The sequence below is a fragment of the Podarcis gaigeae genome, assembly GCF_964106915.1.
Source record: "Podarcis gaigeae genome assembly, chromosome: Z".
Taxonomy (NCBI): domain Eukaryota; kingdom Metazoa; phylum Chordata; class Lepidosauria; order Squamata; family Lacertidae; genus Podarcis; species Podarcis gaigeae.
This window is the reverse complement of record NC_139691.1, coordinates 29,721,996-29,747,627: the sequence shown is the minus strand read 5'-3', so window position 1 is coordinate 29,747,627 and position 25,632 is coordinate 29,721,996. Positions and strand designations below refer to the sequence as shown.

At 43.8% G+C, this 25,632-nt stretch overlaps 1 long non-coding RNA gene across 1 annotated transcript; it reads left to right on the top strand.

Annotated features, from left to right (window-relative positions):
- The first annotated feature begins 13,144 nt into the window (after window positions 1-13,144).
- LOC310836871 lies at window positions 13,145-19,431 on the top strand. Its single transcript, XR_014560285.1, has 3 exons — window positions 13,145-13,551; window positions 17,831-17,980; window positions 19,082-19,431. It is a non-coding gene; the product is annotated as an uncharacterized lncRNA (long non-coding RNA).
- Window positions 19,432-25,632: the final 6,201 nt, after the last annotated feature.

Genomic DNA, 25,632 nt, shown 5'->3' with positions numbered 1-25,632 from the left:
AGGTGGAGCCAGAACCAATGACAAGCAGACCCAACTACTGCTTGTTTTGTCCCCATCCTCCTCCCTGCTAAGAACTAAAAGGGGAAGGCTGAGACAAAGGATGAGGAAGCCAGCTGGTTGCTAGTGAGAAGGCAAACAGGTTGGGGCTGGTTGAGGGCATACTGAGGTTGGCAGCCTCCAGTTCATCAGGGATGTTTACCAATCGACCTGGATCCAGAGGGGGACACCTTCTCTCATACCCCATAACTTGAGATCTGATGATGAGGCACAGGTTTCTTCAGGACAAGTGTTTAGAAACTTTAATCCTTCAGAGGTTGCTGAGCTACAATTCCCATCATTCCTAGTCATTCCTAGTCATGCTTCTTAGGATGGATGGGTGTTATAGTGCAGCAACATCTTCAGGGCCACAGGTTCCCCATACCTGATATAGGGGATGAAGGGTACTTGATGGGTGCTTACTGTGGAATTGGTGCTTCCCGTGTATGCAAGCTTTTTGCAGCAACTATTCCACACAACATGGAAATGCCAACTCTTATTCCCACCCCTGTCCCTTTATGGCTGGAACAGGTCATTCTGCAGAGCCTGAGACTATTAAGGTCAAACCCCAGGTCGGGGGCATTGCAGAAGGTTACACTAAATGACCCTTGTGGTCCCTTCCAACTCTACAATTCTATGTGTCTATGATTCTGAAAATTATATAGGGGAAGTTTAATCTGGAGTACTATGATATCACTTTAAAGAGTCATGGCTTCCCCCAAAAGAATTCTGGGAACTGTTGTTTTTAAGGGTTCTGAGAATTGCTAGGAGACTCCCATTGCCCTCACAGTGCTACAGTTATGGAGTTCCCCCCCTGAACAGGAACTGATTGTTAAACCACCCTGGGAATTGTAGTTCTGCAGTTCACAGGGTGGTTTAACAATCAGTCTCTCATTCAGAAGACAGACCGATAACTGCAGGATTAGGGGCCTCCTAAGAACTCTCAGCACCCTTAACTAATGACAGTTCCTGGGATTCTTTGGGGAAATAATACCTGTGTAAAATGGTCTATTTCTACTTTAAATGTACAGTGTGGAAGTGCCCCACAACTGTTAAAGCAGTTTAAGTCAATAGCATGAAAATGCCCTTTTTCTTTCATCTTATTTTATCATTCCTCCAAAGAGCACAGCATGGCATTACATCAGGGTTGGGGGACCTGTGTTCCTCTGGATGTTGCTAGACATCAACTTCCACCAGTCCCAGCCAGCATGGCCAATGACCAGGGATGATGGGAGTTGTAGTCCAGTTAATTTCCCCCTCCAGAGACATTGCTTAGAAAACAAATGCCAGAATGGTTGCTCTCATCAATACACAGGTCTATCCTAAAATCTAAGGAGGTTTTCAGCAGTGCCCTAACTAGGGGGTGATGAGGTGGCCCTAGCCAGGGGTGCAGGTGAGGGGGGAGTGCAAAATGGGCTTTAAAATATGTCTATAAATAAAAATATCGATTATTGCCTCTTAGAAAAGGTTTTAAATAGAGGGTGAATTGAATGGGTGGAGGGGGGTGGAGGAGAGGTGGAAAGAAGAGCTAATTTGTCCATTGTTAGAGGGCGCAATCTGGATGGTTCTGCCAGGGGTGCAAGATCACCTAGCTACTGCTCTGGTTTTCAGCTAAGTGCTTCTACTGGCACAAAGATCTCTGCTTCTGCAATGGAACAACCCCCCTCCTCCATACTCTTCCTATGTGCCCCCACACCCTACCAAATCTGCTCTGGAGGGTTGGGGGAAAACCTGTTGGGTACAAACTACCTTGCCTTCCTTCAGTCAGCAGAAGGTAAGGTTGAGAGTAACAGACAGTCAGGGAAAACTATACTTTGTGGTTTCTTGCTAAACTCATATGTTCCGCTCCTTCCTCTTCCCCGCTCTCCCTTTCTTCCTTCTCCCTTGCAACCATGAGAAGTAGCTCCCACCATCTAAGCTTAGAATCTGAAGCCATCCTTGGAAATAGGATTTCATGCTCTTTATTTCATGCTCTTTATTCAGCTCATAGTGGTGAGGAGGAATGAAAGTTTTCCCAAAGTATCTGCTTTATATACATTATTTACACAATGGGCTGCACATGATTGGCTAATTCCGGAATTCTCCTGTAGGCCAATCAGGTTGTGGATTCACTTCCATCTGGAGCTGGATAGGGTGGCTCCAGCAGACCAATCATACTGCTGCATTGTTCTAGGACCAATCAGACTACTGCACTCTGAATCCTATTGTTCTAAGACCAATCAGACTGCTGCATTTTGGATCCTATTGTTCTAGGACCAGTCAGACTGCTTCATTTTGGATCCTATTCAACTCAGTACATAACATAGGAAGAAACTGTAAGTAAATAACATTCTCCCCCCTTTACCAATGGGACCTTTGCATTTACTTGTTTAAGCAATGCTAGTGATGTGGGGATCAGACAGAACAGGTGGTGGCTTCAGCTTCAAAGCATTTTAACTCTGATATATATTACTATTTTTAAAAAAAACAGGGGTGAAGGGAGAGGAGAGAGAAAGGGGAAGTTTTGTTGCACAACCTGTCCTTTGGCTAGTAGAAGCACTTCTCTGGATACCACCCACAGTACTTTAAAGGAAGTATGAAGAAACCTACAGCTCTCCAGATGGTCCTGGACAACAATTCCCACCATCCCTGAATATTGGCCATATTGGCAAGGACTGATGGGAATTGTAGTCCAGCAACATCTGGGGTGGGTAAAGGTTAGCCATCACTGCTTAAAACAGAAGACTGAAGACTCAGAAAAATGTCAGCGAAGTGCAGCAGAAGGCCTCCTTCCATCCACACCATAAAGCATCCATCAAAATCCAAAGCACTCGTCATTTTTGGATCAAGTCCTATTTTTAGGTTGAAATCTGTTCTGAGATGTTAACATGTGCATTGATTCCCTTCTTTTCCTTTCAGAAGTAGAGGCATCCTGCTTAAGGCATGGCTTTAATACAGACATGATTTCGCAACTCGTTTTACATATAATTGCTTTTGATATTTAAAAATAAATAAAATTAAAAACAGCTGAGCGACTGTGGTTCTCTCTCTGTGTGTGGTTTTTTAAAATTGGCTGCTGAACATTCACTATATTTTTTTATCCTACAATCACTCATAAGGATCTGCTGTGGCTATCATATATCCTAAAAGTGCAATTACTGTAGAGACTTTCTGGTCTATTGGCTGGAGAATGCTTGTGTAATGACTGTGGAATGGCTGGGTGGGTGAAGACCCCGATCCTGCAAAGATTCTTAAGATTGAATAACATTGTGACTGCTCTTGGGAGAATAAGTTTAGGCTGCAGCATCATACACTTCCACTCTCAGGTCCAATGCTCAGAAAGAAATGAGAGTATTTTATCAATTTATTGTTGTTGTAATCACAGACCCTTCAAGTGTCCCTATTTTTCAGGGACATCCTGACCTGAATTTACAGAAGCCATCCCAGTTTTTTATTTGATCCCAGAAGTTCCCACTTTTTCTTAGGACGTCCCTATTTTTATTGGAGAAATGTTGGAGGATATGGTAGGACATCTCTATTTTCATTGGAGAAATGTTGGAGCATATGGAGTTATGTGACCCCTGAGCCAAGTAACCCTACAACCTTTAGAAGACATATGAGGGCAGCCCTATATAGTTTTATTCTGTTTTTATATGTTGGAAGCCGCCCAGATTATTATTATTATCATCATCATCATCATCATCATCATCATCATTATTATAGAATAGGATGTCCTTATTTTCTTTGGAGAAATGTTGGAGGATATGTAATTCTCATCCTCATCACATCAAGACTTTGTGCTTGGAGCAGATGAAAGGACTTGAGAGCTATCTTATGTCTGATGCATACCTTATGTCTTATTCATTTGAATGAGACTACTCTAAGCATAAGAAAGATTGCATTCTGCATTGCTTTCATTGTATTTTATCCCATTGTGTTTGTAAATGAAGCTGTGATACCTTATTACTTTTTTTGAGGGGTTGTCTATAAATGTTTATATAGGATATATATATATATCCTAAGCCAACTTAGCTGGGAGTAAGCACCACTGAATTCAATAGGACTTTATTCTGAGTAAACATGGCTAGGATTACACTGTAAGCCTAACTGCAACCTGTTGTTGTTGCTGCTGCTGTTGCTGTTCTCATTCCACCCCTTCTGCAAACATATCCAATGCAACTTAATATATTCAAAATCATGCAAATGCATTCAAAGAAGCAAGCCCTGCAGCAAAATGCGGCAGTGTGGGGTGCTTCTATTCAGGATTCCAATCATTCCATTCATTTAACCCTCCCACCTGTGATTTCTCCCTGCTCCCCACCACATGGCAGCACTTAGCCAGCCTCCTGCACTGACAATACATGCTCGGTCCTCATTAGACTCTTGGGGAGTTTGTTTCTTTTGCCGCATTATGTCTCCCCACCCTGCAATATGTTTTGTTCTTCTCTTACCTTGGGCTTCCTGCAACCTTCAAGCATTCTGCTACTTCCCTCTGAAGCAGGAGTGAAGAAGCTTTTTGGTTCCGTGAGCCAGGTCCCAACAAGGCCACCCACCTGTCAATCAAGTGACACTTGTTGTTGTTTAGTCATTTAGTCGTGTCTGACTCTTCGTGACCCCATGGACCAGAGCTTGCCAGGCACTCCTGTCTTCCACTGCTTCCCGCAGTTTGGTCAAACTCATGCTAGTAGCTTCAAGAACACTGTCCAACCATCTCGTCCTCTGTCGTTCCCTTCTCCTTGTGCCCTCCATCTTTCCCAGCATCAGGGTCTTTTCCAGGGAGTCTTCTCTTCTCATGAGGTGGCCAAAGTATTATAGCCTCAGCTTCAGGATCTGTCCTTCCAGTGAGCACTCAGGGCTGATTTCCTTAAGAATGGAGAGGTTTGATCTTCTTGCAGTCCATGGGACTCTCAAGAGTCTCCTCCATCACCAGAATTCAAAATCATCAATTCTTCGGCGATCAGCCTTCTTTATGGTCCAGCTTCTTAAGGTCCAAGTAACACTACAAATTCATAAATATATGCAGGGGTGCCAACTTGAATCAAATATTGGGGGGGCAGATAAGCCCCACCCTGCAGAATTGATCACATGACACAGTGCATGTACATCATTTGAATGGTAATGCCCATCAACTTTAGAGGGGCAGCCTCCTCAAATATTTTATTGGAGGGTGCAAACACCCCCTCAGCCCCTAGGAGCTGAGTCCTATGAATGTACTGTATGAGTTTGCTCAAATCCTAACACTTCACTGAATGTAGAGGTTGGGGGGGGCGGTCTGCCACCTCAACTCATAACATGGCACTTTGATGTCGTGAATCTACTACTTCAAGGTTTTCATTTTCCTTTTTGCAGTGTGTTGCTGCCTGAGAGGGGTTCCAAAGCCCAAACAACATAGCACATTCAGGTGCACAAGAAAGTTCCCTGCAGGGACCTCTCTTTCACACCCAAATCAAGCTGGAGTCGTCTCTCTTCACACCAGCTGGCACCAAAGAGTGTAAGGTAAAGGTAAAGGTACCCCTGCCCGTACGGGCCAGTCTTGACAGACTCTGGGGTTGTGCGCCCATCTCACTCAAGAGGCCAGGGGCCAGCGCTGTCCGGAGACACTTCCGGGTCACGTGGCCAGCGTGACATCGCTGCTCTGGCGAGCCAGAGCCGCACACGGAAACGCCGTTTACCTTCCCGCTGGTAAGCGGTCCCTATTTATCTACTTGCACCTGGAGGTGCTTTCGAACTGCTAGGTTGGCAGGCGCTGGGACCGAGCAGTGGGAGCGCACCCCGCCGCAGGGATTCGAACCGCCAACCTTTCGATCGGCAAGTCCTAGGCGCTGAGGCTTTAACCCACAGCGCCACCTGCGTCCCACCAAAGAGTGTAGTGCGACATAAAGAGAAAGGAGAAACTGTATCTCTTTCCAAGCACTGCTCTTTGGATTGTGGGCAAATACAGTGGTACCTCGGGTTACATATGCTTCAGGTTACATACGTTTCAGGTTACAGACTCTGCTAACCCAGAATTGGGTTCAGGATGAGAACAGAAATCGTGCTTCGGCGGTGTGGCAGCAGCAGGAGGCCCCATTAGCTAAAGTGGTGCTTCAGGTTAAGAACAGTTTCAGGTTAAGAACGGACCTCCGGAATGAATTAAGTACTTAACTCGAGGTACTACTGTACAGTGAACACTCAGGTTGCGAACATGATCTGTGCAGGATGCACGTTCACAACCTGCAGCTGCACACCAGCGCACACGTGGGTTGCAGTTCGGCGCTTCTCTGCATGCACAAAGCACAATTTAGCGTTTCTGCACATGCACGACCACCAAAACCTGGAAGTAACCTGTTCCGGTACTTCCGGGTTTTGGCGGTCCGTAACCCAAAAAAAATGCAACCTGAAGCTTCTGTAACCCAAGGTATGACTGTAATTAAATAGAGGAGCATCTGCTTTGCATGCAGAAGGTCCCAGATTCTGAGACAACGCAGCAAAAGGACCCTTGTCTGAAACACTGGATAGTTGCTCCCAATCCGTGTGCACAATTCTGAGCTAGAGGGCTAGTTGGTCTGGGTGTCTTCCTGTGTCCCTAGTTTGAATTTCATATTCCTTGTGGGACATTTTTTTCTATGATCCGAACACTGTTTAGCAGTAGAGTGGCCACGTGTCCTACTTTACAGAGGGCAGCCCTCTATAGGCTTTTCCAAAGGCTGCCAGGAGTTGTTTACGTCATGAGTCGGAGCCTGGGAAGCTGAAAAGAGCTAAAGGCTCCAAGGCCAGCCACCTGCGACATGTACAGATGAGAGCTGTGGGGCTGTGTGGGAACGCTGAGACAGGTCCGGTCTCGAAGGCAACTGAAAGAGTTACATCTACGGAAGCTGTGAAGGTCGTGGGCAAGTCTTCCTGCCGGGGGGAGTCTGTTGCCGTGACAACCAGAGAGGACATCTGCAGAGGCCCCAAGGACGGGGGCAGCGAGAAGTTTGTTGCCATGGCAATGCTGAAGGACAACTCCAGAGAGGAGAAAGTGCTGCGCTGGGTAATAGACTCTGGAGCCAGCCATCACCTGATAACTGTGACACTTGGTGTCGAAATGTGGAACTGCAGGGCTGTTTCAGCTGGGAAAACAGTTGTATTTGCTGATGGGTCACAGAGGCCTTTGTCTAACGTGGCAAATGTTTTTGTTTCTTTCTTGCAGGCGGAGCTGGAGGTTTACTTTGTGCCTGAGATGAAACACTGTCTTTTATCTGTACCTTGTCTCTTAAAAAGGGGGTACAAGATTTGCTTTGAAAATGATGTCTGCTCTATTTCCAGAGGTGGGAGACAACTGGTCAGTGTTGCAAAAGGGCAGAACAATCTCTTTGTTCTGGAGACACCTCTGGAGGGTAAGGGGGACGCTGAGGGAGCACAGGCGAAGTGTGAAACCGTTCCCACTCATGTTTCATGTGCTTGTTTGTGGCACAAAAGAATGTCACATGGCTCTTGGGAAGATATCCAGATGTTGCAATAATGCACTAAAGGTTGCAAGATAAAAGAATGTGGCCAATCCCTAGATTGTAGGGCATGCAGAAAGGCAAAGGTAAAAGGGTGCAGTTATCCCAGGGTGGAGAGGGTAACCACAAAACCTTTTGAGCTTGTGCACACAGACCTTTTTGGGCCCATGCCAAAGCCGAGTCTGGGCGGGGCCAGGTTTGTGCTGACACTGACAGATGATTTTAGCCAGAATGGCTGGTCCTTCTCACTGAGAACAAAAGGCGAGGCGGCACAACTGATCAAAGATTGGGTTGTGGCAGTGGAACTACGGTTCTCCACCAAAGTGCAGGGGTTCAATAGTGACCGAGGTGCAGAGTTTACTGGGTCTGCTCTGCAGAGTTTCTTCCGTCAGAAGGGGATACGTCATAAGGTGACGGGTGCTACTTCTCCTCAGGAGAGGGGCGTGGCGGAGCTCAGAAGTAAAGCTCTGGCTCAAGCAACAGAGGTTCTACTGTGTGACTCCGGTTTGCCTCAGAGTTTTTGGAGTGAGGCCTGGAGGACGGCAAATTTCACGATGAACAGGTCCTACAATTCAGTGGTAGGTGACACCCCGTATTCCATGCTCCACGGAGAGAAGCCGAAGCTGCATTTCTTCCGTGTGTTCAGTTCACAGGCCTGGGTGCCTGTGCCAAAGGCTCAACGTGAGCAAGGTGGCCCGAGGTTTCAGAAAATGATCTTCTGTGGATATGAACCTGCGACAAAGAGTTGGAGGTTTGCATATCCAGAAGGTGATCAGACCAAGCTTCTGATCAGTAAACATGCTGAGTTCTGTGAGCAGAATGGTTGGTCAAGGATCCATGCGAATCCTGACGTTCTCTCAGAATGTCTGTCTGATTCTGAGGAGGAGGGAGAGTTAGAGGCTGAACCTGTTGCTGAGGACCAAGTCTCTGAACAGGGTCAAGAACAGGGTTGGGCATCTCCACAGGTTGTTAAAAGAGAGCCCAAGAGTGAGCCTTCGTCTCCTGTTAGCAAAGTACAGAAGGCGCGAAGACGCACTAGGTCAGAGGGGGAGTCTTCTGATGTAGAGAACACACTTGCTGGCCCCAGTGGGTCAGAAGGAGCACCTGAGTTTGTGCTCAGACGGTCCACTCGCACCACGAAGGGAGTTGCACCTGAGAGGTTTCAGGTCACCAGCGCATGGATTGGTTTCGCACAGTGCGAACCTGGGAGTTTTGAGGAGGTTCAACAGTTGCCTGAGACAAATGCCAGAAAGGGACGGGAGGCAATGATAAGGGAGTTGAACTCTCAGAGATCTGTAGATGTGTGTTCACAGTTTCCCTCAGGATGCGAGACGAGAGGGGGTGTGAAGAGAATCAGTGACGTCTCACATTCTGAGGTGTGGCTATATTCACAGAGGGGAGTGTTTTCTCTGTGTCTTTCTTCCTTTCGTTTTTGCGGCGAGGCAGCAAGATGTGTGCTCTCTCGCCGGGGTGATTTAAGATGTGTTTTTTCTACAAGATTAAAGACTGTTGGAGTTAAGCAAGAACGCTTGCGTGCAGTCTGTTATTACACACACATAGCAACAGTTTCTACGCTGCGACGACTCTGCTACAGAGAACTGATGGAGAGCTATCCACGGGGGTCCAGTGGGGTGCAGCAGAAGCCTGCCGGACCACATCCAAAAGCCAAGAAGGCTGTCATAAGGCAATCCAGCTAAAGGATTTTCTGGTCCAAGTCTGGGTTCAAAGATAAAGAACCACGGGGGGGGGGGAGGGAGAGAAAAGGGATCCAGAGGTTGCCCATCAACACTTTGCACCTGACCATCCGTTTGAGCAGGACCACCAATCACCTGATCACAGTCTTTCCCATGATGGTGAGATGCATTGCTTTTCTATCACAGCAGTTGTGTCTAACTCTGCATCAGTACATATAATATCATATGCAAATTTTATGCTAATCTGCTCTCCCTCCCTCCCTTTGACAATATGGAAATGGCTTCCCTGTGTAGGAGGTTGCTTGAAACTAAAGCTACCTAAAGTTTTTGCACTGGTTTTTTTGGGAGGGTCTATGTCCCAGCCTGGGATACTTTGCCACTGTAGGCAAGATGCCCCCCCCGACCTCCTTCTTGTTCCTACCATCATATCCCTGCTGGCTCCAGCCCCACTACCACAACTGCATCCTTGCCCATGGCTGAACCATAACATAGCATAACATAGTAGCAGTGGTGAGGGTCCAGAATTAGCAGTTAGGGCAAGAGTGCTGTGGTGGCAGTAGTAGTGGCAGTGGCATGGGCAAAGCGGTTGCAGGGATGTCAGCAGTGCAGCAGGCTGTTAGTGATGCAATGGTAGGGGTGGGGCAGTGGTTAGATCAGCCAGCTGAGGCAAATTTCTTCACCTCATCCCTTTGAAGCACCAGCCTTGTACTCGTTTTGTACATTTTAACCCTTTCTTTCCTTCCCATTTCTAGCCGCCATTCTTGCTGCCATTAATAAGTAACCAAATAAATGTTTATATAATAACCATTCCTTGTCTCCACTGAACATACCAAACTCTTTTCTGAATATACTCAACTTTGAGTGACAAGAGGGCAAAAACATCCATAGGTCCTTTATGGGGAATTAGTGACCATTCATTCAGCACATGATCAAGACTCTGTAGGACTGGCTGTACCTGTCATATTCCATAATATGTGTTTATGCTAGCATTCTCCTTCATATTGAGACCAGGAACTTCTAGAATGCCCAGTGATTGTATGAATTTCGCTATTATGGCTTATAAATGAGCTATACTTTCAGGATGGGAGGGACAGTGGAATGCTGAAAGAAAGAAAGAAAGAAAGAAAGAAAGAAAGAAAGAAAGAAAGAAAGAAAGAAAGAAACTATGGCCATCTGCAGACATTCCTTCAGAGAAAGCAACTGTGAATTTTTCTGCTGCAAACTCACATGCATCTTTGCTCCCCAAAGGACAAGCTCTCTTCTTACCCTTGAGTTGTCCAGTTTGTGGGTTTTCTTCTTCCAACACTTGCAGTTTATTTATTTTGCACTTCTTTAAAACTTTTGCATCTTCACACTTTTTTTTTTTTTACTAATTAAAACCTGGTCCCAGAAGAGCTGAATGTGACCCCCTTGTGACAAACACAAAGGTCAACCAATCAGTATGGCGCTTCAAAGAGCGGGATGGTTTGGTGACTGATGCAAGAGCTGGCCAATCAACGCTGAACAAATCTAGCTTCTGCTGAAAAATCAGAGCAGCATTCCTCTGAGCATGATCCAGGGACAAAAATGGTTTGTGTGTGCCAAAAATGCAGTGTGTGAGCTTTCATAGCAGCCTCACCACTAAAATTATGTACCTCAGTATTAGGGATGAGCAGTTCTGTCAATTTGTCCTCCAGATTTCCAGATCACTTTCTGAATCTTGTTTAAAGTCATTACGAACATTCATCAACATTTTAATACAGATTTTTTCTCTTTTACACATTTTTTTTTTTTGCAATTTGCCTAATACACACATTTTGCAAAGCCATGTCCCCCAATGTAATTCATTTTGATACCCGATATTTGGCTGTAGAACTTCATTGAAAAATTTGAACAAGTGTAACTTTCAAAAGACTGACGCAGGTGGCGCTGTGGGTTAAAGCCTCAGCGCCTAGGACTTGCCGATCGAAAGGTCGGCGGTTCGAATCCCTGCGGCGGGGTGCGCTCCCGCTGCTCGGTCCCAGCGCCTGCCAACCTAGCAGTTCGAAAGCACCTCCGGGTGCAAGTAGATAAATAGGGACCGCTTACCAGCGGGAAGGTAAACGGCGTTTCCGTGTGCGGCTCTGGCTCGCCAGAGCAGCGATGTCACGCTGGCCACGTGACCCGGAAGTGTCTCCGGACAGCGCTGCCCCCTGGCCTCTTAAGTGAGATGGGCGCACAACCCCAGAGTCTGTCAAGACTGGCCCGTACGGGCAGGGGTACCTTTACCTTTACCTTTAACTTTCAAAAGGGTGTGGCAGTGTTTTGGTTCATGTATTATTTTGGAATGCATTCAGTTGGTAGGTTTGCTTTTAGATACTAACTGAATTGAATTTGTCCCCCGTCTCTGATCTGTGTGCAGCCTGTCAGTTTTTTCTGCATTCTGATAGGGCTGCAAGCAAGAAGAGTAATGGAGCTACTTGAAGGGTATTTCACATAACCATTGCTAGGTTCATGAATTTTCTATTTGTTATTCAAGGTCAAAATATTTCCAGGATGAATCCTACACCTGACTTTACCACTAGAGAAAGGGCCAATGCATGCTACATGAAATGTACTATTCCATATAACATGCCTGGTTCATAAAATAGCAGCTTTGGAGGGTGGGGAATCATGACCATAGCCTGTGGAGTGGGGGCTGACCATTCCACCAATGGAAATCATTTTGCTCAAGCAGCCTCTTGCTGCTATAGTAGTTCCCCTCTTAAGCAAATATTTCATTTATTACACGTCTTTCGGCAATTCACCAGCCACTTAACGGAAGAACTTTCAAAGCAGCATACAAATAACATTGCGGATCAGGCACAGCCAGAAATCTGCAAAGCAATTAAAAAGCAAATATACACAAAACCTTAATTCATTAAAACACAGGTAGAAACAGTAACTTTTTGAACATGTATATGTAATTCAGTTCTGTGGCTGGGTTGTGCTGCCACACTAAAGGATCAACCTTTTATAAATGTGGAAGAAACATTATGTAGCACTTGTAAAAGTAGAAGCCAAAAAATACTGACAAGATGCTAAATGAGCATTACACATGATATCAGCTGTAATTTTTTTTTTAAAAAAAGCTTTACCAAAAAACCAAATCTGCGAGCCAAGGCCAATGAAATATGCAATTATTAACAATGGTGTGTGGCTTCACAACAATAAGATGCAAAAATTGTATGCAATTCCACTTCAATGTATTCTAAAATATCTGACTGTGCATACTAAATTTAACTACTCTGCAGCAATGAAATAAAAAGATATTTCCAAAACAAAGGTGTCCTGTTCAGTGATAATTGTGCCAAGCAGATGTTCTCTGGGGGTGGGAAACAAAGTTCCATGGATTGAAAACTGCAAGTTCTGGGAATTGAAAACTGCAAGTTCCATGGATCAAAGCAGTTAGATAACCATGTGTGGGACCGGGCGCTCTCATCAGTAAAGTGGTCCCAAGCCTATAGCAGCTTAGAGAATGAGGTTCGGGAGATTTCCATCAGGACGACAGCATGGGGGAGGGAGGGTTAGCCACCACCACACCCTGCTCCATGGCCCTAACCCTTCTATTTTAATTGCCATTTGTAAAAAGGGTAAACAAAACCATACACAAGGAAAACAGGAAGCATCTGGTGTAAATGAAGAAATAGAAGAGTTAGTCTCAAATATGCAGAAGGGCATGGGTAGGCCTTGCAGAATACAGAGTTACCCTGTTTCTTGGGTCCTGCAGTTAGGTAATCTCTGGACTGGGTTGTCTTATCCCCCCCCCCCTCTCCACACACACCCTTTAAATTGCAATGTGTATTATTTCAGTTTCTTTACAATATGGTTTGCCCTCTCCCACATTCATTCTGCCAAGTGGGACTCTGGACATCTGCCCTAAAGCCCAGCCTTGATATTACCACCACTTGAGCCAACCCTACATGCTCCTTTGTACATACTTATTTGCAAAGCCCTCTCAATCAGAAAGGTCTCTAAGTGTTGTGCATAATAAAATTATCATTAAAACGCAGCTGAAACCTACAAAACTGTTGTTGAAAACCCAAGTATACATAAAGTAAAGGTCTATAAAACGCAGATGAAATCAGCAACACTTTTAAATAACACATAACTGAATCACATTTAATTTTAATTCTCCTCTCTCTTTTCATCCCACTTGTTCACCATAGGTCTTTCTGATGTCTTCACCACTCCAATTTAAATGCAGTTGTTTGTGGGAATCATGAGAGAAAGTCAGAGAGAGTCCATCTGCAGCCTGAAAATACATCAGACCGATTGTGGATTGGTTGCCTGTGGTCTTTTTTGGTGGATCGGCAGAAGAATGAAAAAAGAAAATACTCTTGTTTTGGAAACTGGGCATTGCTTCCCTAATGATGCATGTAAGATAGGCATGTTTTCAAATCAGGCTCTAGTTGAGTCTATGTTGGTAGCTACATTGATATCTATCCTAGTCCTGTGTTGTCATCAAAGTTTTGGGTTGAAACTCCACCTTTCATTGATTCAGAATTTCTTCCTTGTATCCATGAAACTCTACATCCTCTTTTTACCAAACATGAATCTGCCCTGTGTGTTATAACCCTTGCTGAAAGCATTTTACTGTGAGGTAAACTACTATGTATTGTTTATTGAGTGCGTTCCCCCCCACCACCACCACCCGCATGTTCTCTTGAGCACAGGGAGTTTTTAATCAAGTTTTGTAGTCCCACACTGCTGTTTTAAAATCAATTGCTTTATGTTCCAAAATGGATTTACTCCTAGATGGAAAGGTCCTTGGAGACTCCCTGGGAGCTCTGAGAAACTCTCCTTTATGCCGTTTTCAAAGCTTCTGTTTCTGATCCTCAAGCGAGGAAGCATCAGGCTGAGTTCCAACATAACATCTTCCATTGGCTCATTCCCACACACCCAAACTCTGCTCATCCCCAAATAAATAAAAGACAATATAACAATGGGCTTCCTGGAACCTGTTGGATGTAGTGCACGGACATGAAAGTGAAGTCTAGACCCGGAAGATGGAGCTGAAGTCCCAGCTGAGCCCACAAGGCAAATTAGTGGCTCTGATCCAGCTGCTACAGTCACAGGCAACTACTCATGCACAACAGTCAATGGCTCCTATGTGCATAACATCCTATTTGCTTGAAAGAATGCATTTAGAGGGGGGTGAGATGTCATACATTAAAGAGGACACCCCTCTCTTTGAATGCCTTTCTGGTCCAAGTCTAAAAATAAAGAACTATAAAAGGGGCAGAGCAAACAAGGGCCTTGAAAATACCCATCAGCCGGGAGCAGCTGGATAGCAAACTGAGCAGGCGCACACAGGATTACCGTTTTATTATTATATGAATTATTATATGAATTATTATTATTATTATTATTATTATTTAAATTTGTATATTGCCCTTCATCTGTAGATCTCAGGGTGATTCACAACATAAAAATGACACCTGGTGACAGTCTTTCCTACTATGGTGGGGTGCAACATATTTCTATTTTAAAAATAGTAATTATTTCTAAATTTACATCTATGCATATAAATTAGCACATGCAGATTTCATGCTTTGTATGTCTCCTTCTGTCCTCTTGTTTGGTGATACAGTTCCTCTTTCTGGCTTTATGCATAAGAGGCCACCCTAGACACAGCCAGTCGGTTCAACTCTAATGTGTCTTGACATGGGCAATGTACTTTAGAGGCTAGTTACATACATCTCTCTTGCTGGATCAAATCTTAATGATCAAATCAGTCCTAATTATTCTGGTGGTACTCAGTACCGGCACCCTTTCTCCCCCATCCTCTTTCAAATCTTGCGATCTATTGGGATGGTGGTCAAGTTATGTTGGGGAGTAGCAAACAGAGAGAGAGGGAAGAAAAACGGACTCCTCCTCCTCATCCCCCTTCTCTAAGAAGTACACTCATGCATCCCAGTGGTGCTGGGGAGAAGTTTGGGAGAGGAGACATGTAATTCTGGAAGGAGGGCAGGACGGATGCTGGTTTGGGGGCAGTTAGAGAACCAGGAGCGTGGGGAAAGGACGAGAAGGAGGGGATTGGAGTCTCAATTATAAAGCATGGGCTTTTTGAAGAAAAGGGTGGGATATAAATGCAATAGATAAACTATTCTGCTTACCTGCTTAAGAAAGATGGAGGGGCCAGCCAAATGGAGATGTCAGTCAACAAACCTGGCAGCCTGGCAACCAGAGATCTCCACGTGGTCACAATTCCGGGTTGCCATATGTCCTCTTTTTCCCGGACACACCCTCTTTTTCAGACTCAAAATTTCTCTCCGAGTGGATTTTCAATATACAGTGGTACCTCGGGTTACATACGCTTCAGGTTACAGACTCTGCTAACCCAGAAATAGTACCTCGGGTTAAGAACTTTGCTTCAGGATGAGAACAGAAATCGCGGTGCGGTGGCAGCGGGAGGCCCCATTAGCTAAAGTGGTGCTTCAGGTTAAGAATAGTTTCAGGTTAAGAACGGACCTCTGGAACGAATGAAGTTCTTAACTCAAGGTACCACTGTATAGCAAAACGTCTGGGTTTATGCAAATACACATACCACAAAGCTTCCGAAATATAAAGAGATGCTGCTCTGCACCTTTCCTCTTCTACTCTACTCCAGCTCCTTTCACGTGACTGGAGCTGGCCAATAGTTGGTTGTCACATGATTTGGTCGCCGTGTTGTTCTTCTCCCCTGTCACGTGGTCCGTAGAGCCTGTGGCTGGGAGCCATAGAGGAATATGCCCAGGAGCCATGGTAACTGGGAGTGGGGGATCCCTGGGGCTTTGCCACCCTCGCCCTGTGGCTAACCAGCTCAGCAGGTGGAGGGAAGCAAGGTTGATCCAAGGCCCCTTTTTCCAACCTCAAGAGCAGCAGTGGCGGGTGGGGGAACCATTCTGTTTGTTCACTGACTGGTGGATAGTTACTTTTGGCTAAAGCAGCCCAGTCAGAGTGGCTCACTCTGTTCGTGTAGCAAATACATGAAGCAGGAATGAAAAACATGCACTTTTATATGCTCAGGTCTGCATACATGTATGTAACACCAAGGCACTCATAGCGAATGCAGTGAGTGTTGCAAGTGTGGAGCTGCTTTCAGTATCTTATGCATTTTGAAAGCAACCAAACACTGTGAGTTGGCTGAATATTTTGCCTGTTCTGATCATTGTTTTTTGGTTGGTGGAGTATATGTGTGGCATTATTATTATTATTATTATTATTATTAACTCTTCAAAATAATGCTCTTCAAAATATGGCAACTCTATCACAACTGGACCCCTGCCAGTCTCAATATGTGCCTGGCACCTGAGGAATTTCAAACTCTGGATATAGGAGCAGGGGAGACTTGGGGTGGCACATGACTTGACATGTACCTGTTTACAAAACAGCTGAAACCAAGAGTAGAAATAGTTTACATTGTCCTAAGTGGCCAATTTATGCACACTTTACCCTGGTATGTGAATTTTTGTACACATTTTTTGGCTTGAGGAGTGCCTTGCAAAATTCAGAGAAGTGCAAATTGCAGAGGATTTCAAAGGCTGCTTGTGTTTCAGTTAAGGCATTGTTTCAGAAAGGGAGATTTGATGGATTAATCCTTGAATGCAAACTAAATTGAATTTCTCTCCATCTGTACTAGGAGGAGTGGCTGCGTTTGGGGTGGGCGGGAATATGCCCTTAGAATCCTCCACCTATTTGCCTCACTTTGCCTTATTGCAAATTGTGGGCCTGTGCGCCACCATGCTGATCACCTTTAAAAGAATAAGAAAGCCTGGACACTGGGCATTTTTGCACTAAACAGTCAAAACATCTAGCTGAGAATGAACATTACTCCACCAGACAGAAAAAATGTCAGGCATAAAGCTTACTTCACATCTGGGGTCACCATTACAGCGAAGAGCCATTCAGTCCAGTTAAGGGACATAGTATCAAGGATGTCTTATGCATAGAAGCTAGTGGCACGGGGTGCCAGGGTGCCAAGTTCTGGAGGGCGCCAGGGAAGAGGTGGAAGCTGGGCATGGCGCCTTCCAGCATCAGCTCACTGCACTCGCCCACCTCCGCCATGCAGCGCCGAAGCAGTGCTGCGCCCAGAGCCTCTGTCTGCCATAGCCACTGTGGCACGAAGCAGCCAGCTGAGCCGGGAGGCACCGCGTCCAGCCTCCGCCTCTTCCCTGCAGGAGGAGCCGCCCTCCAGCCGCTGCCCACCTCCTCCAGCCCCGCCGGCAGCGCTGTCCTCCCTAAAAAAAAGGTGGACAACTCTGGGGAATGGGGGGGCACAGGAGGGAGCTTTGCACCATGGCACCAGATATGCTTAAGATGGTCCTGCATAGTATTGGGTTTTGGCGGGTGTTAGTCGATCAGAATGAGATTCAGAGGACTGGCACTTTTCTGAAAGCAGTCAATCTATATTACATGCCATTGCAGAATTTGGGCTTCCATGACCTTGGAAACTTAATTTGCCTTTTCCCAGATCCATCCCTGATATGCATATTGGAGTTGCAAGCTGGTTAAAGAAATGTTGATTGATTCATCATATGGTATTTAACTGATTCACTGATTGCATTTGCAATTGATTTGCAAAAACAAAATTTCAGAGGGCAAAAAGATACTGTAGTTATTGTTGTTATTATTATCCTTCCTTCACCAGCAGGTTTGGGTTTTCTTTGTTTTCAGGTGCTGCACACCTAGGTGGCAAGAAGCTGCCTTCTGCTGAGTCAAACCATTGGTCCATCCAGCTCAGTATTGTCCAAACTGAACCCTAACTGGAGGGATTGAACCTGGGACAATTTGCATGCAAATCAGGTGTTCTAGCGCTGAGCTGTGGTAGGTGCAGAAGAGGTATTCCTCCTGTGTGTGAGGGAAGACAGAACACCTCCTTTAAGAAGCAGTTTCCAATCTGCAGTTTGTTGAAGAATCTAGTTTTAAAGTAATTAAAAACAAATAAAGCATCCCCTAAATTGGGGGAGAGCACTTCTGTAGCCAGTATAGCATTTACCCACTTAATCTATATTATTAATAAATTAAATATTGCAGTGTGTGTGTGTGTGTGTGTGCGCGCGCACACACACACACATGTACATATGTGTGTAAAAAATATGTTCATTTGATATATACTTTATGTATAGATGACATCATCTAGTAGAAGGATGGGAGGCATGTGACCCTCCTGATGATGTTGGACCCCAACTTCCATCAGTCCCAGCTACCATAACCAGTGGCCAGGGTTTATGGGAACCAGAGCCCAGCAGAACCAGAAGGGTCACAGATTCTGCCATTCCTAACATAATTAGGGTTGCCATGTTTCAAAAAGTGAGAATCCAGACACAAAAGTTGTTGAGCTATCCAGCCCTTGGGCCATTCACCACCTTTCAGGCAAACCTCCTTTGTAGGGTTGCTATTCAGCATTAATTGAGGAGCTGGAGGGCCATATATGCCACATTGAGCACCTTGGAGGGAAAAGGTGGATATAAGTGCAGTAAATAAATAAGATAAAATCCTGGTTCACACTTACATGCGGACCAGTTGTTGACCATTCATCACGTGGTTCTTCAACGTTTGATTGTTTTCAAATGAATATGTGAACCACTTCCATTTCAAAATTAGATCTAGTTCACATCAGGTAATATGGATGTTTCACCTGTGCTAATTCATCAATGATCACATTTACAAATACAAATTATTGACTGGCGCTATTACAATCAGTGTGCCATGAACATGTTTGCGCACACAAACAGCTGGCCCAATGAGAATTACAATAATCTGTACTTAACATTAGGTGGCAGGAAAGATTTTTCTTTTGCTCAGAGATGCAATGGCACAAAATAACTTTTATTTCTTTAAATGGATTTCCTTGTAGCTTCATTCTTCTTAAAAAAAAGTTCTTTGTTTACATCTGCCTTTTATTGTATACATTTTGTCTTTCAGCAATTGAGAGTGGGGAATGAAAACAGAAGAAATCCTTCAGTTGCACAGCAACAAAAATGACAGAATATCAAATTTACACTAAAAGGAATCGCTATTTGAAAACGACTTGGCTTTCAGCTTTCAAAAACAAAGAAAGACAAATAAACATCTATATTTCAATCCTTTGTATGGGTATTTGATAATAAAACCATAGATATAAAACAAATGCCCTTAAATGACACCATCTAGATGGTTTTAATATCACCTCCCATGTGTTCAGTTACAATATTTTAATTACACTGATAGATTTTTGTGCAATTTAAACTCTCTCTCTCTCTCTCATGCTTAAAGAAGGAATGTGAGGTTAGGGATTGAATTTTTCCCCTCTTTTGGGAAGGAATAGTACTCTTTAAAAAAATAGCACTAATATAGAATTTCTTTGTGTGAATCATGCCAGAAAAACTACATGTATAAGGTTTGGGTAACTTACAAGCTAAGTACTCTGCAAAAAGAGGATTCTGTAAAACTGGACCCTCCTTCCCATATCAGAGAGAGAGAGAGAGAGAGAGAGAGAGAGAGAGAGAGAGAGAGAGAAAGAAAGAAAGAAAGAAAGAAAATCACAACCAGATTATGATGATGATGATGATGATGATGATGATGATGATTTGTATAGTGCCTTTCATCCAAAGATCACAAGGCGGTTCACAACATAAAAATACAAAATGAGAACACAAAACAAAAACAAAGCAATAACCCCCCCCCCAATATTTAATATCTAATCAGGGGACTTTTAAAAAAAAATCCCGCAGAGAATTGCATGGGGAATTTTTATTGAAATATATGAGAATAATGCCAGTTTTATAAATGCCAAATTCTAATATTTTGCCAAGTATGAAAATCAAACACTATCAACAGAGCACTGCCAGAAATCATAAGGGCAGGATAATCATCAGCAAAAGCTCAGTTACTTTGTAGTATGTAATACTTCAAATTACCTGCATACACCACCCACTGCCATACATAATACCTGTGCGTAGTGGGTCAGGTCTGCACCATGTGAGACTCACCAGTCCAAATACAGTCATGTATGGTACCCCCATCAGCAGCCCCCAAAACCTGTTTTTACTGCCTATTTGGGACTACAAAAAAATAGGGAGAGGGTGTCAAGCATGACCGCACTGCTAAACTGCATTCAACTGGGTGGCCCAAAAGTAATGCTTACCTACATTAGGATGAAGTCCTATTGGAGGATTTAACAATATGTGTGATAGTTCAGCAAAAAGTCTAAAATTAGACCTGTGATGAAATCCCGAACTACGATTCTGTGAATACTTAGTCATGACCAGTGCTACTTTCCTAGAAAAAGAGGTGCCAGAACTCACCATGAACACCTCCCTCATTCTCTTAGAATGTCAGTGACACCCACCTGAGAGTTTCAGTGAGTCCAGGCGAGGTCATGAGGGAGTTGAAGAAAGTGGGCGGGAAATAGAGTGCATATAAATTGGTGAGTGGGGGACCCTTGACTTGTGATCTATGGATAAAGTCCAGGAGAAAACCTTGCAGACACTAGTCCATTAGAGTGACTGGGACACTGCCCCAGCAACCTCAGTATGCCTTCACCCAGCCTTTCCCTACCTGCCTTCTTATCTTACTTATAACCAATCAGGGGATGGCTCTGCCTCTCATTGGCTCTAGTGCCAACACCTACTGCTGGTCTCCTGGTCTCCCTGATTTCCTCCCAATCAGTCACAATAAGCACTAAACACCACTGGGTGTAGAGCTACTTAGCCTGTACTTTGGCAGGAACCACATGTTTACTATCTTGGGTTCCCTCGTGGAAGAAAGGTGGGATGCAAATGTAAGGAGATAAAATAAGATGTATATGGTTATGTGCATGCAGAATTGCATCCCTGCCTTGTTCCAGATTAAACAGTTAACCCAGGGCAGTATTGTCTACTTTGACTGGCAGTGGCTCCCCAGGGTCTCCAGGTCTTTTCCATCATCTGCTGCTGGAGACGTTTTCATGGCAGATGACCTGGGACCTTCCACATGCACATTCTTTGTACTTCCAGCACTGGAAGCTCTTCTTCATTCACCCCATATACAACCGTGTTCCTTCATGGAACTCATTTATAAAGAATACAGGTCTGCCTATTGTCCATTGACTGGAGAGATTACAAACAGGTAGAATAACAGTTATGGCATGGGAGGGGAATGTTTACAACGATATAGTTAAAATATATACATTTAGCCTTCATCCATTGCCTAAGCCCAGCCTCCATTGTAGCTTAATAAGAAAAGCAAAGTACTGTACAAAATTAGCAACAAAGCCCTTCCAGAGGAAGATTTAGGGCAGTGTGACCAGCTCCACTGCAATGGGTGCCAAGCCTAGAGGGCGCCGCAGGGCATCACAACTAAGACATAGCAAACTGAGCAGAATGGAAGGTGATAGGTGGGGGTTGCCGAATGTTGAGCTCGCACAGGGCGCTGCTGAAATTTGAAAGACCAGAGTTCACCCCTGGCCCTGCTTGCCTGGTGGCTCACAATCTCAATTAATGGCTAGATTGATGCTTTGTTCCCCCCCCCCCCCCCGCTTGTAGCCTTATGTGATAGCAAGAAATGACTATTAAAAGAATGGTTTTTTTTCATGGAAATCTCTCTGTCATTCATATATGCGTGCATGTTTATATATATATATATGAAATCTAAAAATATGTTTAGGGGTACTCTCATTTTTCTACTCATACCCCTCAATGAGGTCAAACTTTGATTCACAAAATGTTTAGGGGTAAGTGTACCCCAGCGTGTCTCCCCCCCGAAAAAAACTGTGTGTGAGAGAGAGTGTGATATATATATATATTCTGCGACTTGATACAAAAAACAACAATAATCCCAAAACTCATTTCTCAAACCTGCTCTTAAAGGAAATTTTCTATAGGTCTCCCCTGCTCATTCACTCTGCCTGTTCTTTCTGGATTAATTTTTAAAGTGCATGAATTAGTAGTCTGTTTTAGAGTTTTGTTTGTTGCTGTCTAGCCTCAACCCCCTCCTACCCCCCACAACACTTATGGTTCAAATCAGGTGACTAAGGAAGAACGGGCAGCCTTGAGAAAGTCCGCACAAAACCTTGCCTCCCCACCATCACTCTCTGGTCATATCTAAAAGGCTTTGGGGGATCTAGAGCCAGGAAAAGGACACTTATTGATACCAAGACCTTGGAGGCCATGGGAGATTATATTTCCACGAGGCATCCCAAAGTGATTTACAATCTTTGACCTAAGCATGCAACAAAAGAAGCAGAAACCGCTTTTTTTCTGGCAAGCATCTGAACTGGTCCATCAGTAGCCTCCATTTCTGCATCCTGGCAGGATATGATGTACTTTAAACAGAATGGAGTTTTAGGTGATGTAAATTGTAGTGCAGAAGATACTGTCATCAAAATGCTGTTACTACTACTACTGTAATAAATTAATAATAATAATAATAATAATAATAATAATAATATAGCAAAACAACAACAACATCCTGCAAGTAGCTCAGTTTGGTACACGTGTTTCTCCTGGTTCTCATTTTATCTTCATAGCAACCTTGTGAGTTAGGTTCAGCTAAGAGACAGTGATGGGCCCAAGGTTGACCAGTGAGCTTCATGAATTAAATGTTTGTTGCTCTACCCACATACCCACTGGAAATTCATGATGGCAATATGCATTCTATGCAGCTCTCCTCCCAAATGAGTCTGAGTGGTCAAATTTAAAGCAGCATTTTCATACTTATTTTAATAGGTCAGACACCCAGATCTGAAACACATGTCCTTGGAAGCAAATCAATAGGGCATAACTTTAAAGTAAAAGCGGGGTCTGATGCAAAGCAACCCCAGGCCAAGCTGCCAAGCCTTTAAGTTGCCCATCTGTGCAAATTTTATATCGTGATAGCTGAGCACAACTGGGTCGCTTTGAGAATAAACAAAATAAAGACTGATTTCCCCCCATATTGAAAAGTGCAATATGAATAAAAGATACAATAATAAAAATTGCATGGCGGCCTGATAAATATTAACTTAATATTAATTTACAAAATTAAGTAGGGTTGGGGAAATAATACTGGCTTCATTTTCCTGGATGGCATCTACAATCATCCCTGCTTTAAATTCATAAGGTACACACACACACATAGGAAAACAAACACACACACCAATAAAAACCAACAAACCAATGCTTCTGCCTTCACAAAGACACTTAGAATCCCCTTCCCCCTCCCCCTTTTGCAATGTGCTTCTCTGTTTTAAATTATAATTCGCAGGCAGCGAATACATTCGTGCATTCAAATTCAAGGCAAAGTTACGTTGTGTGTTTCCCAGTTGTCAATTATAAACGGCTGGTCCAAGGAGGAGCTGAACCCTTCTTAAAGTCGCTGCATAGCCAACAGCATCTCTGAGGCTGCCTCTTAAACGGGGGAGGAGAGAGAGAGAGAGAGAGAGAGAGAGAGAGAGAGAGAGAGAGAGAGAGAGAGAGAGAGAGATAGATTGTGCTCAAAGAAACATATGTCGTCCCAAGATTTATTTATTTTTTAAACCGAACGAAAGAAAAGGATCGCTTTGCACAATCTCATGTGAAATTGACTGTATTAGCTTAACTAGCCCTGCCTGGGAAAGGGAAATTTGCATCCCATGCTTTAAAAAAGAAAGGAAAAGAGGAGGCGGAAGAAGAAAAGCAAACAAATAAACCAGGAAGACTCCACTAGGATGACCTTAAGGAAACCGAGATCTACAACAACCTCTTTAACAGGAAGGCATTGCCCTGTCGAAAAAGGGTGTTAGACTCTCCATTCTCTCCCTTCTCCAGCAAAGATGGAAGCCTTAGAAGGGCCTGCCAGCTGACTGGTATAGATACCAGCGTTTGCTATATATTAGCCTCAATATTGTCTGAGAGAGGAAATTGACAGATTTCTTAAACAAAACAACAACAACAAATTTCACATAGGATTGAAAGGGCGGCTGGGAATTTGAACACAAAAAAGCTGGCTCTTCTCTATTAAAGTCTAACCATTTAACCCTAAATAAAAATTATCAACAACAAGAAATATTTTTAAAAGAGCAAGGCCGTAAAGCATATTGGAAGGGGGGGGCGGGGACCGAGAAAGTTTATTTATTTTTATTTTTCTGTAAAGTTTCCCGGGTTTCTTTCTTTCTTTTTTGTTTTATCACCACACAAATAACGCAACTTCTTTTAACCTGTAAAAATGTTTTATTCAGACCTTTTGTGTGTGCGCGCCTGTACAACAATAAAATATTGCGTCAATATAAACCCCCCCCCTTGACTAAAAGTGGTTGACAAACAAACATCACAAGCGAATCGTTTTATGTTTACGCCTTCCTTCCCTGGACAGCCGCTTCGAGGATATATATATATATATAATTATTTTTCTGATTTTTTTTTTAAAACATAATGAGGAATTTATTGAAAATAAATAATTGTCGGCAACTGCGATAGGCAATTTGGAATAAAATAGTTGAAAAAGCAACCTTTAATGAAAATAGCGTTTATTATACATCAGTTACTAAATGAATAATCTAAATGATCTTTTTCCCCCTTTTAAATTAATAACTTCCCAAAAACGTTTAGAATATACAAAACTGTACAGGTATTTTCTTTTTCTTTTTTCCTTAATATAAAGTTGGCAGAAAGCGGGGTCTTCATTGTTGGGATATTAAGCGCATATTCAGGCTTGCCAGAGAGAAAATATGGAAATGAACATTGTTTATGCTTGGAAAGAATTTGGATTGAAAACGTGGGCGGGAAATTGGGGGGGGGGATCCTTTTCCATAATTAAACTGGCGTTGTTTTTGCATCATTCCAGAGCTGCAAATTTGCATCTAGGGCTCCTTTCATATTATATCGATAGGTGTGTCAGACAGAGTAGTGACGGGTGGATAGGCACAATACTCTGGATTTTTTTAGTAGTATAACTATATATATCTATATATACTTAGATGTCTGTAAAGCACCTATACAAACAACTGCGGTGCCTCTTTGTGCCAGGTTTCTGTGTGTATTCGCTTAAGACGTGTATACGTGTAAAATATACACATTGTGGTCCTGCCTAGGTGTCCGTAGACAAACAATGGGCAATGCGTCTGTTTGTACAGCGTGTTTGTGTGTGCCTGCACACCCCTATAATGTGCGCCTTTGTAAACACACACGTCCACAAATGGAGGGGAGCTATATCCAATGACAGGCATGGAAGGGGAGGGAAGAATCTACAAGCAAAATAGCATTTTATTTGCTTTGCGGAAACTCTTTTAAAAAAATACAACTTAATAACAAAACGCTTTTGACCAGATCTGCAGCATATCAGTAAAAACCACAACCCAATTCCTTACTGCCTTTCCCCCCCCCCCACCTCGACCCAACCACCTCCCATACCCATTATTAATTTCAACCCTTGCTGTTTTCCTTTTGACTTTTGATAAGAAACGCGGGCAAACCGATTTATTCCGAAGCTAAGCGTTGGACGGGACGGGTTTGACTACAAACCATAGCTCCAGGGGCCGACCAGGATGGATCTAGTCGAGT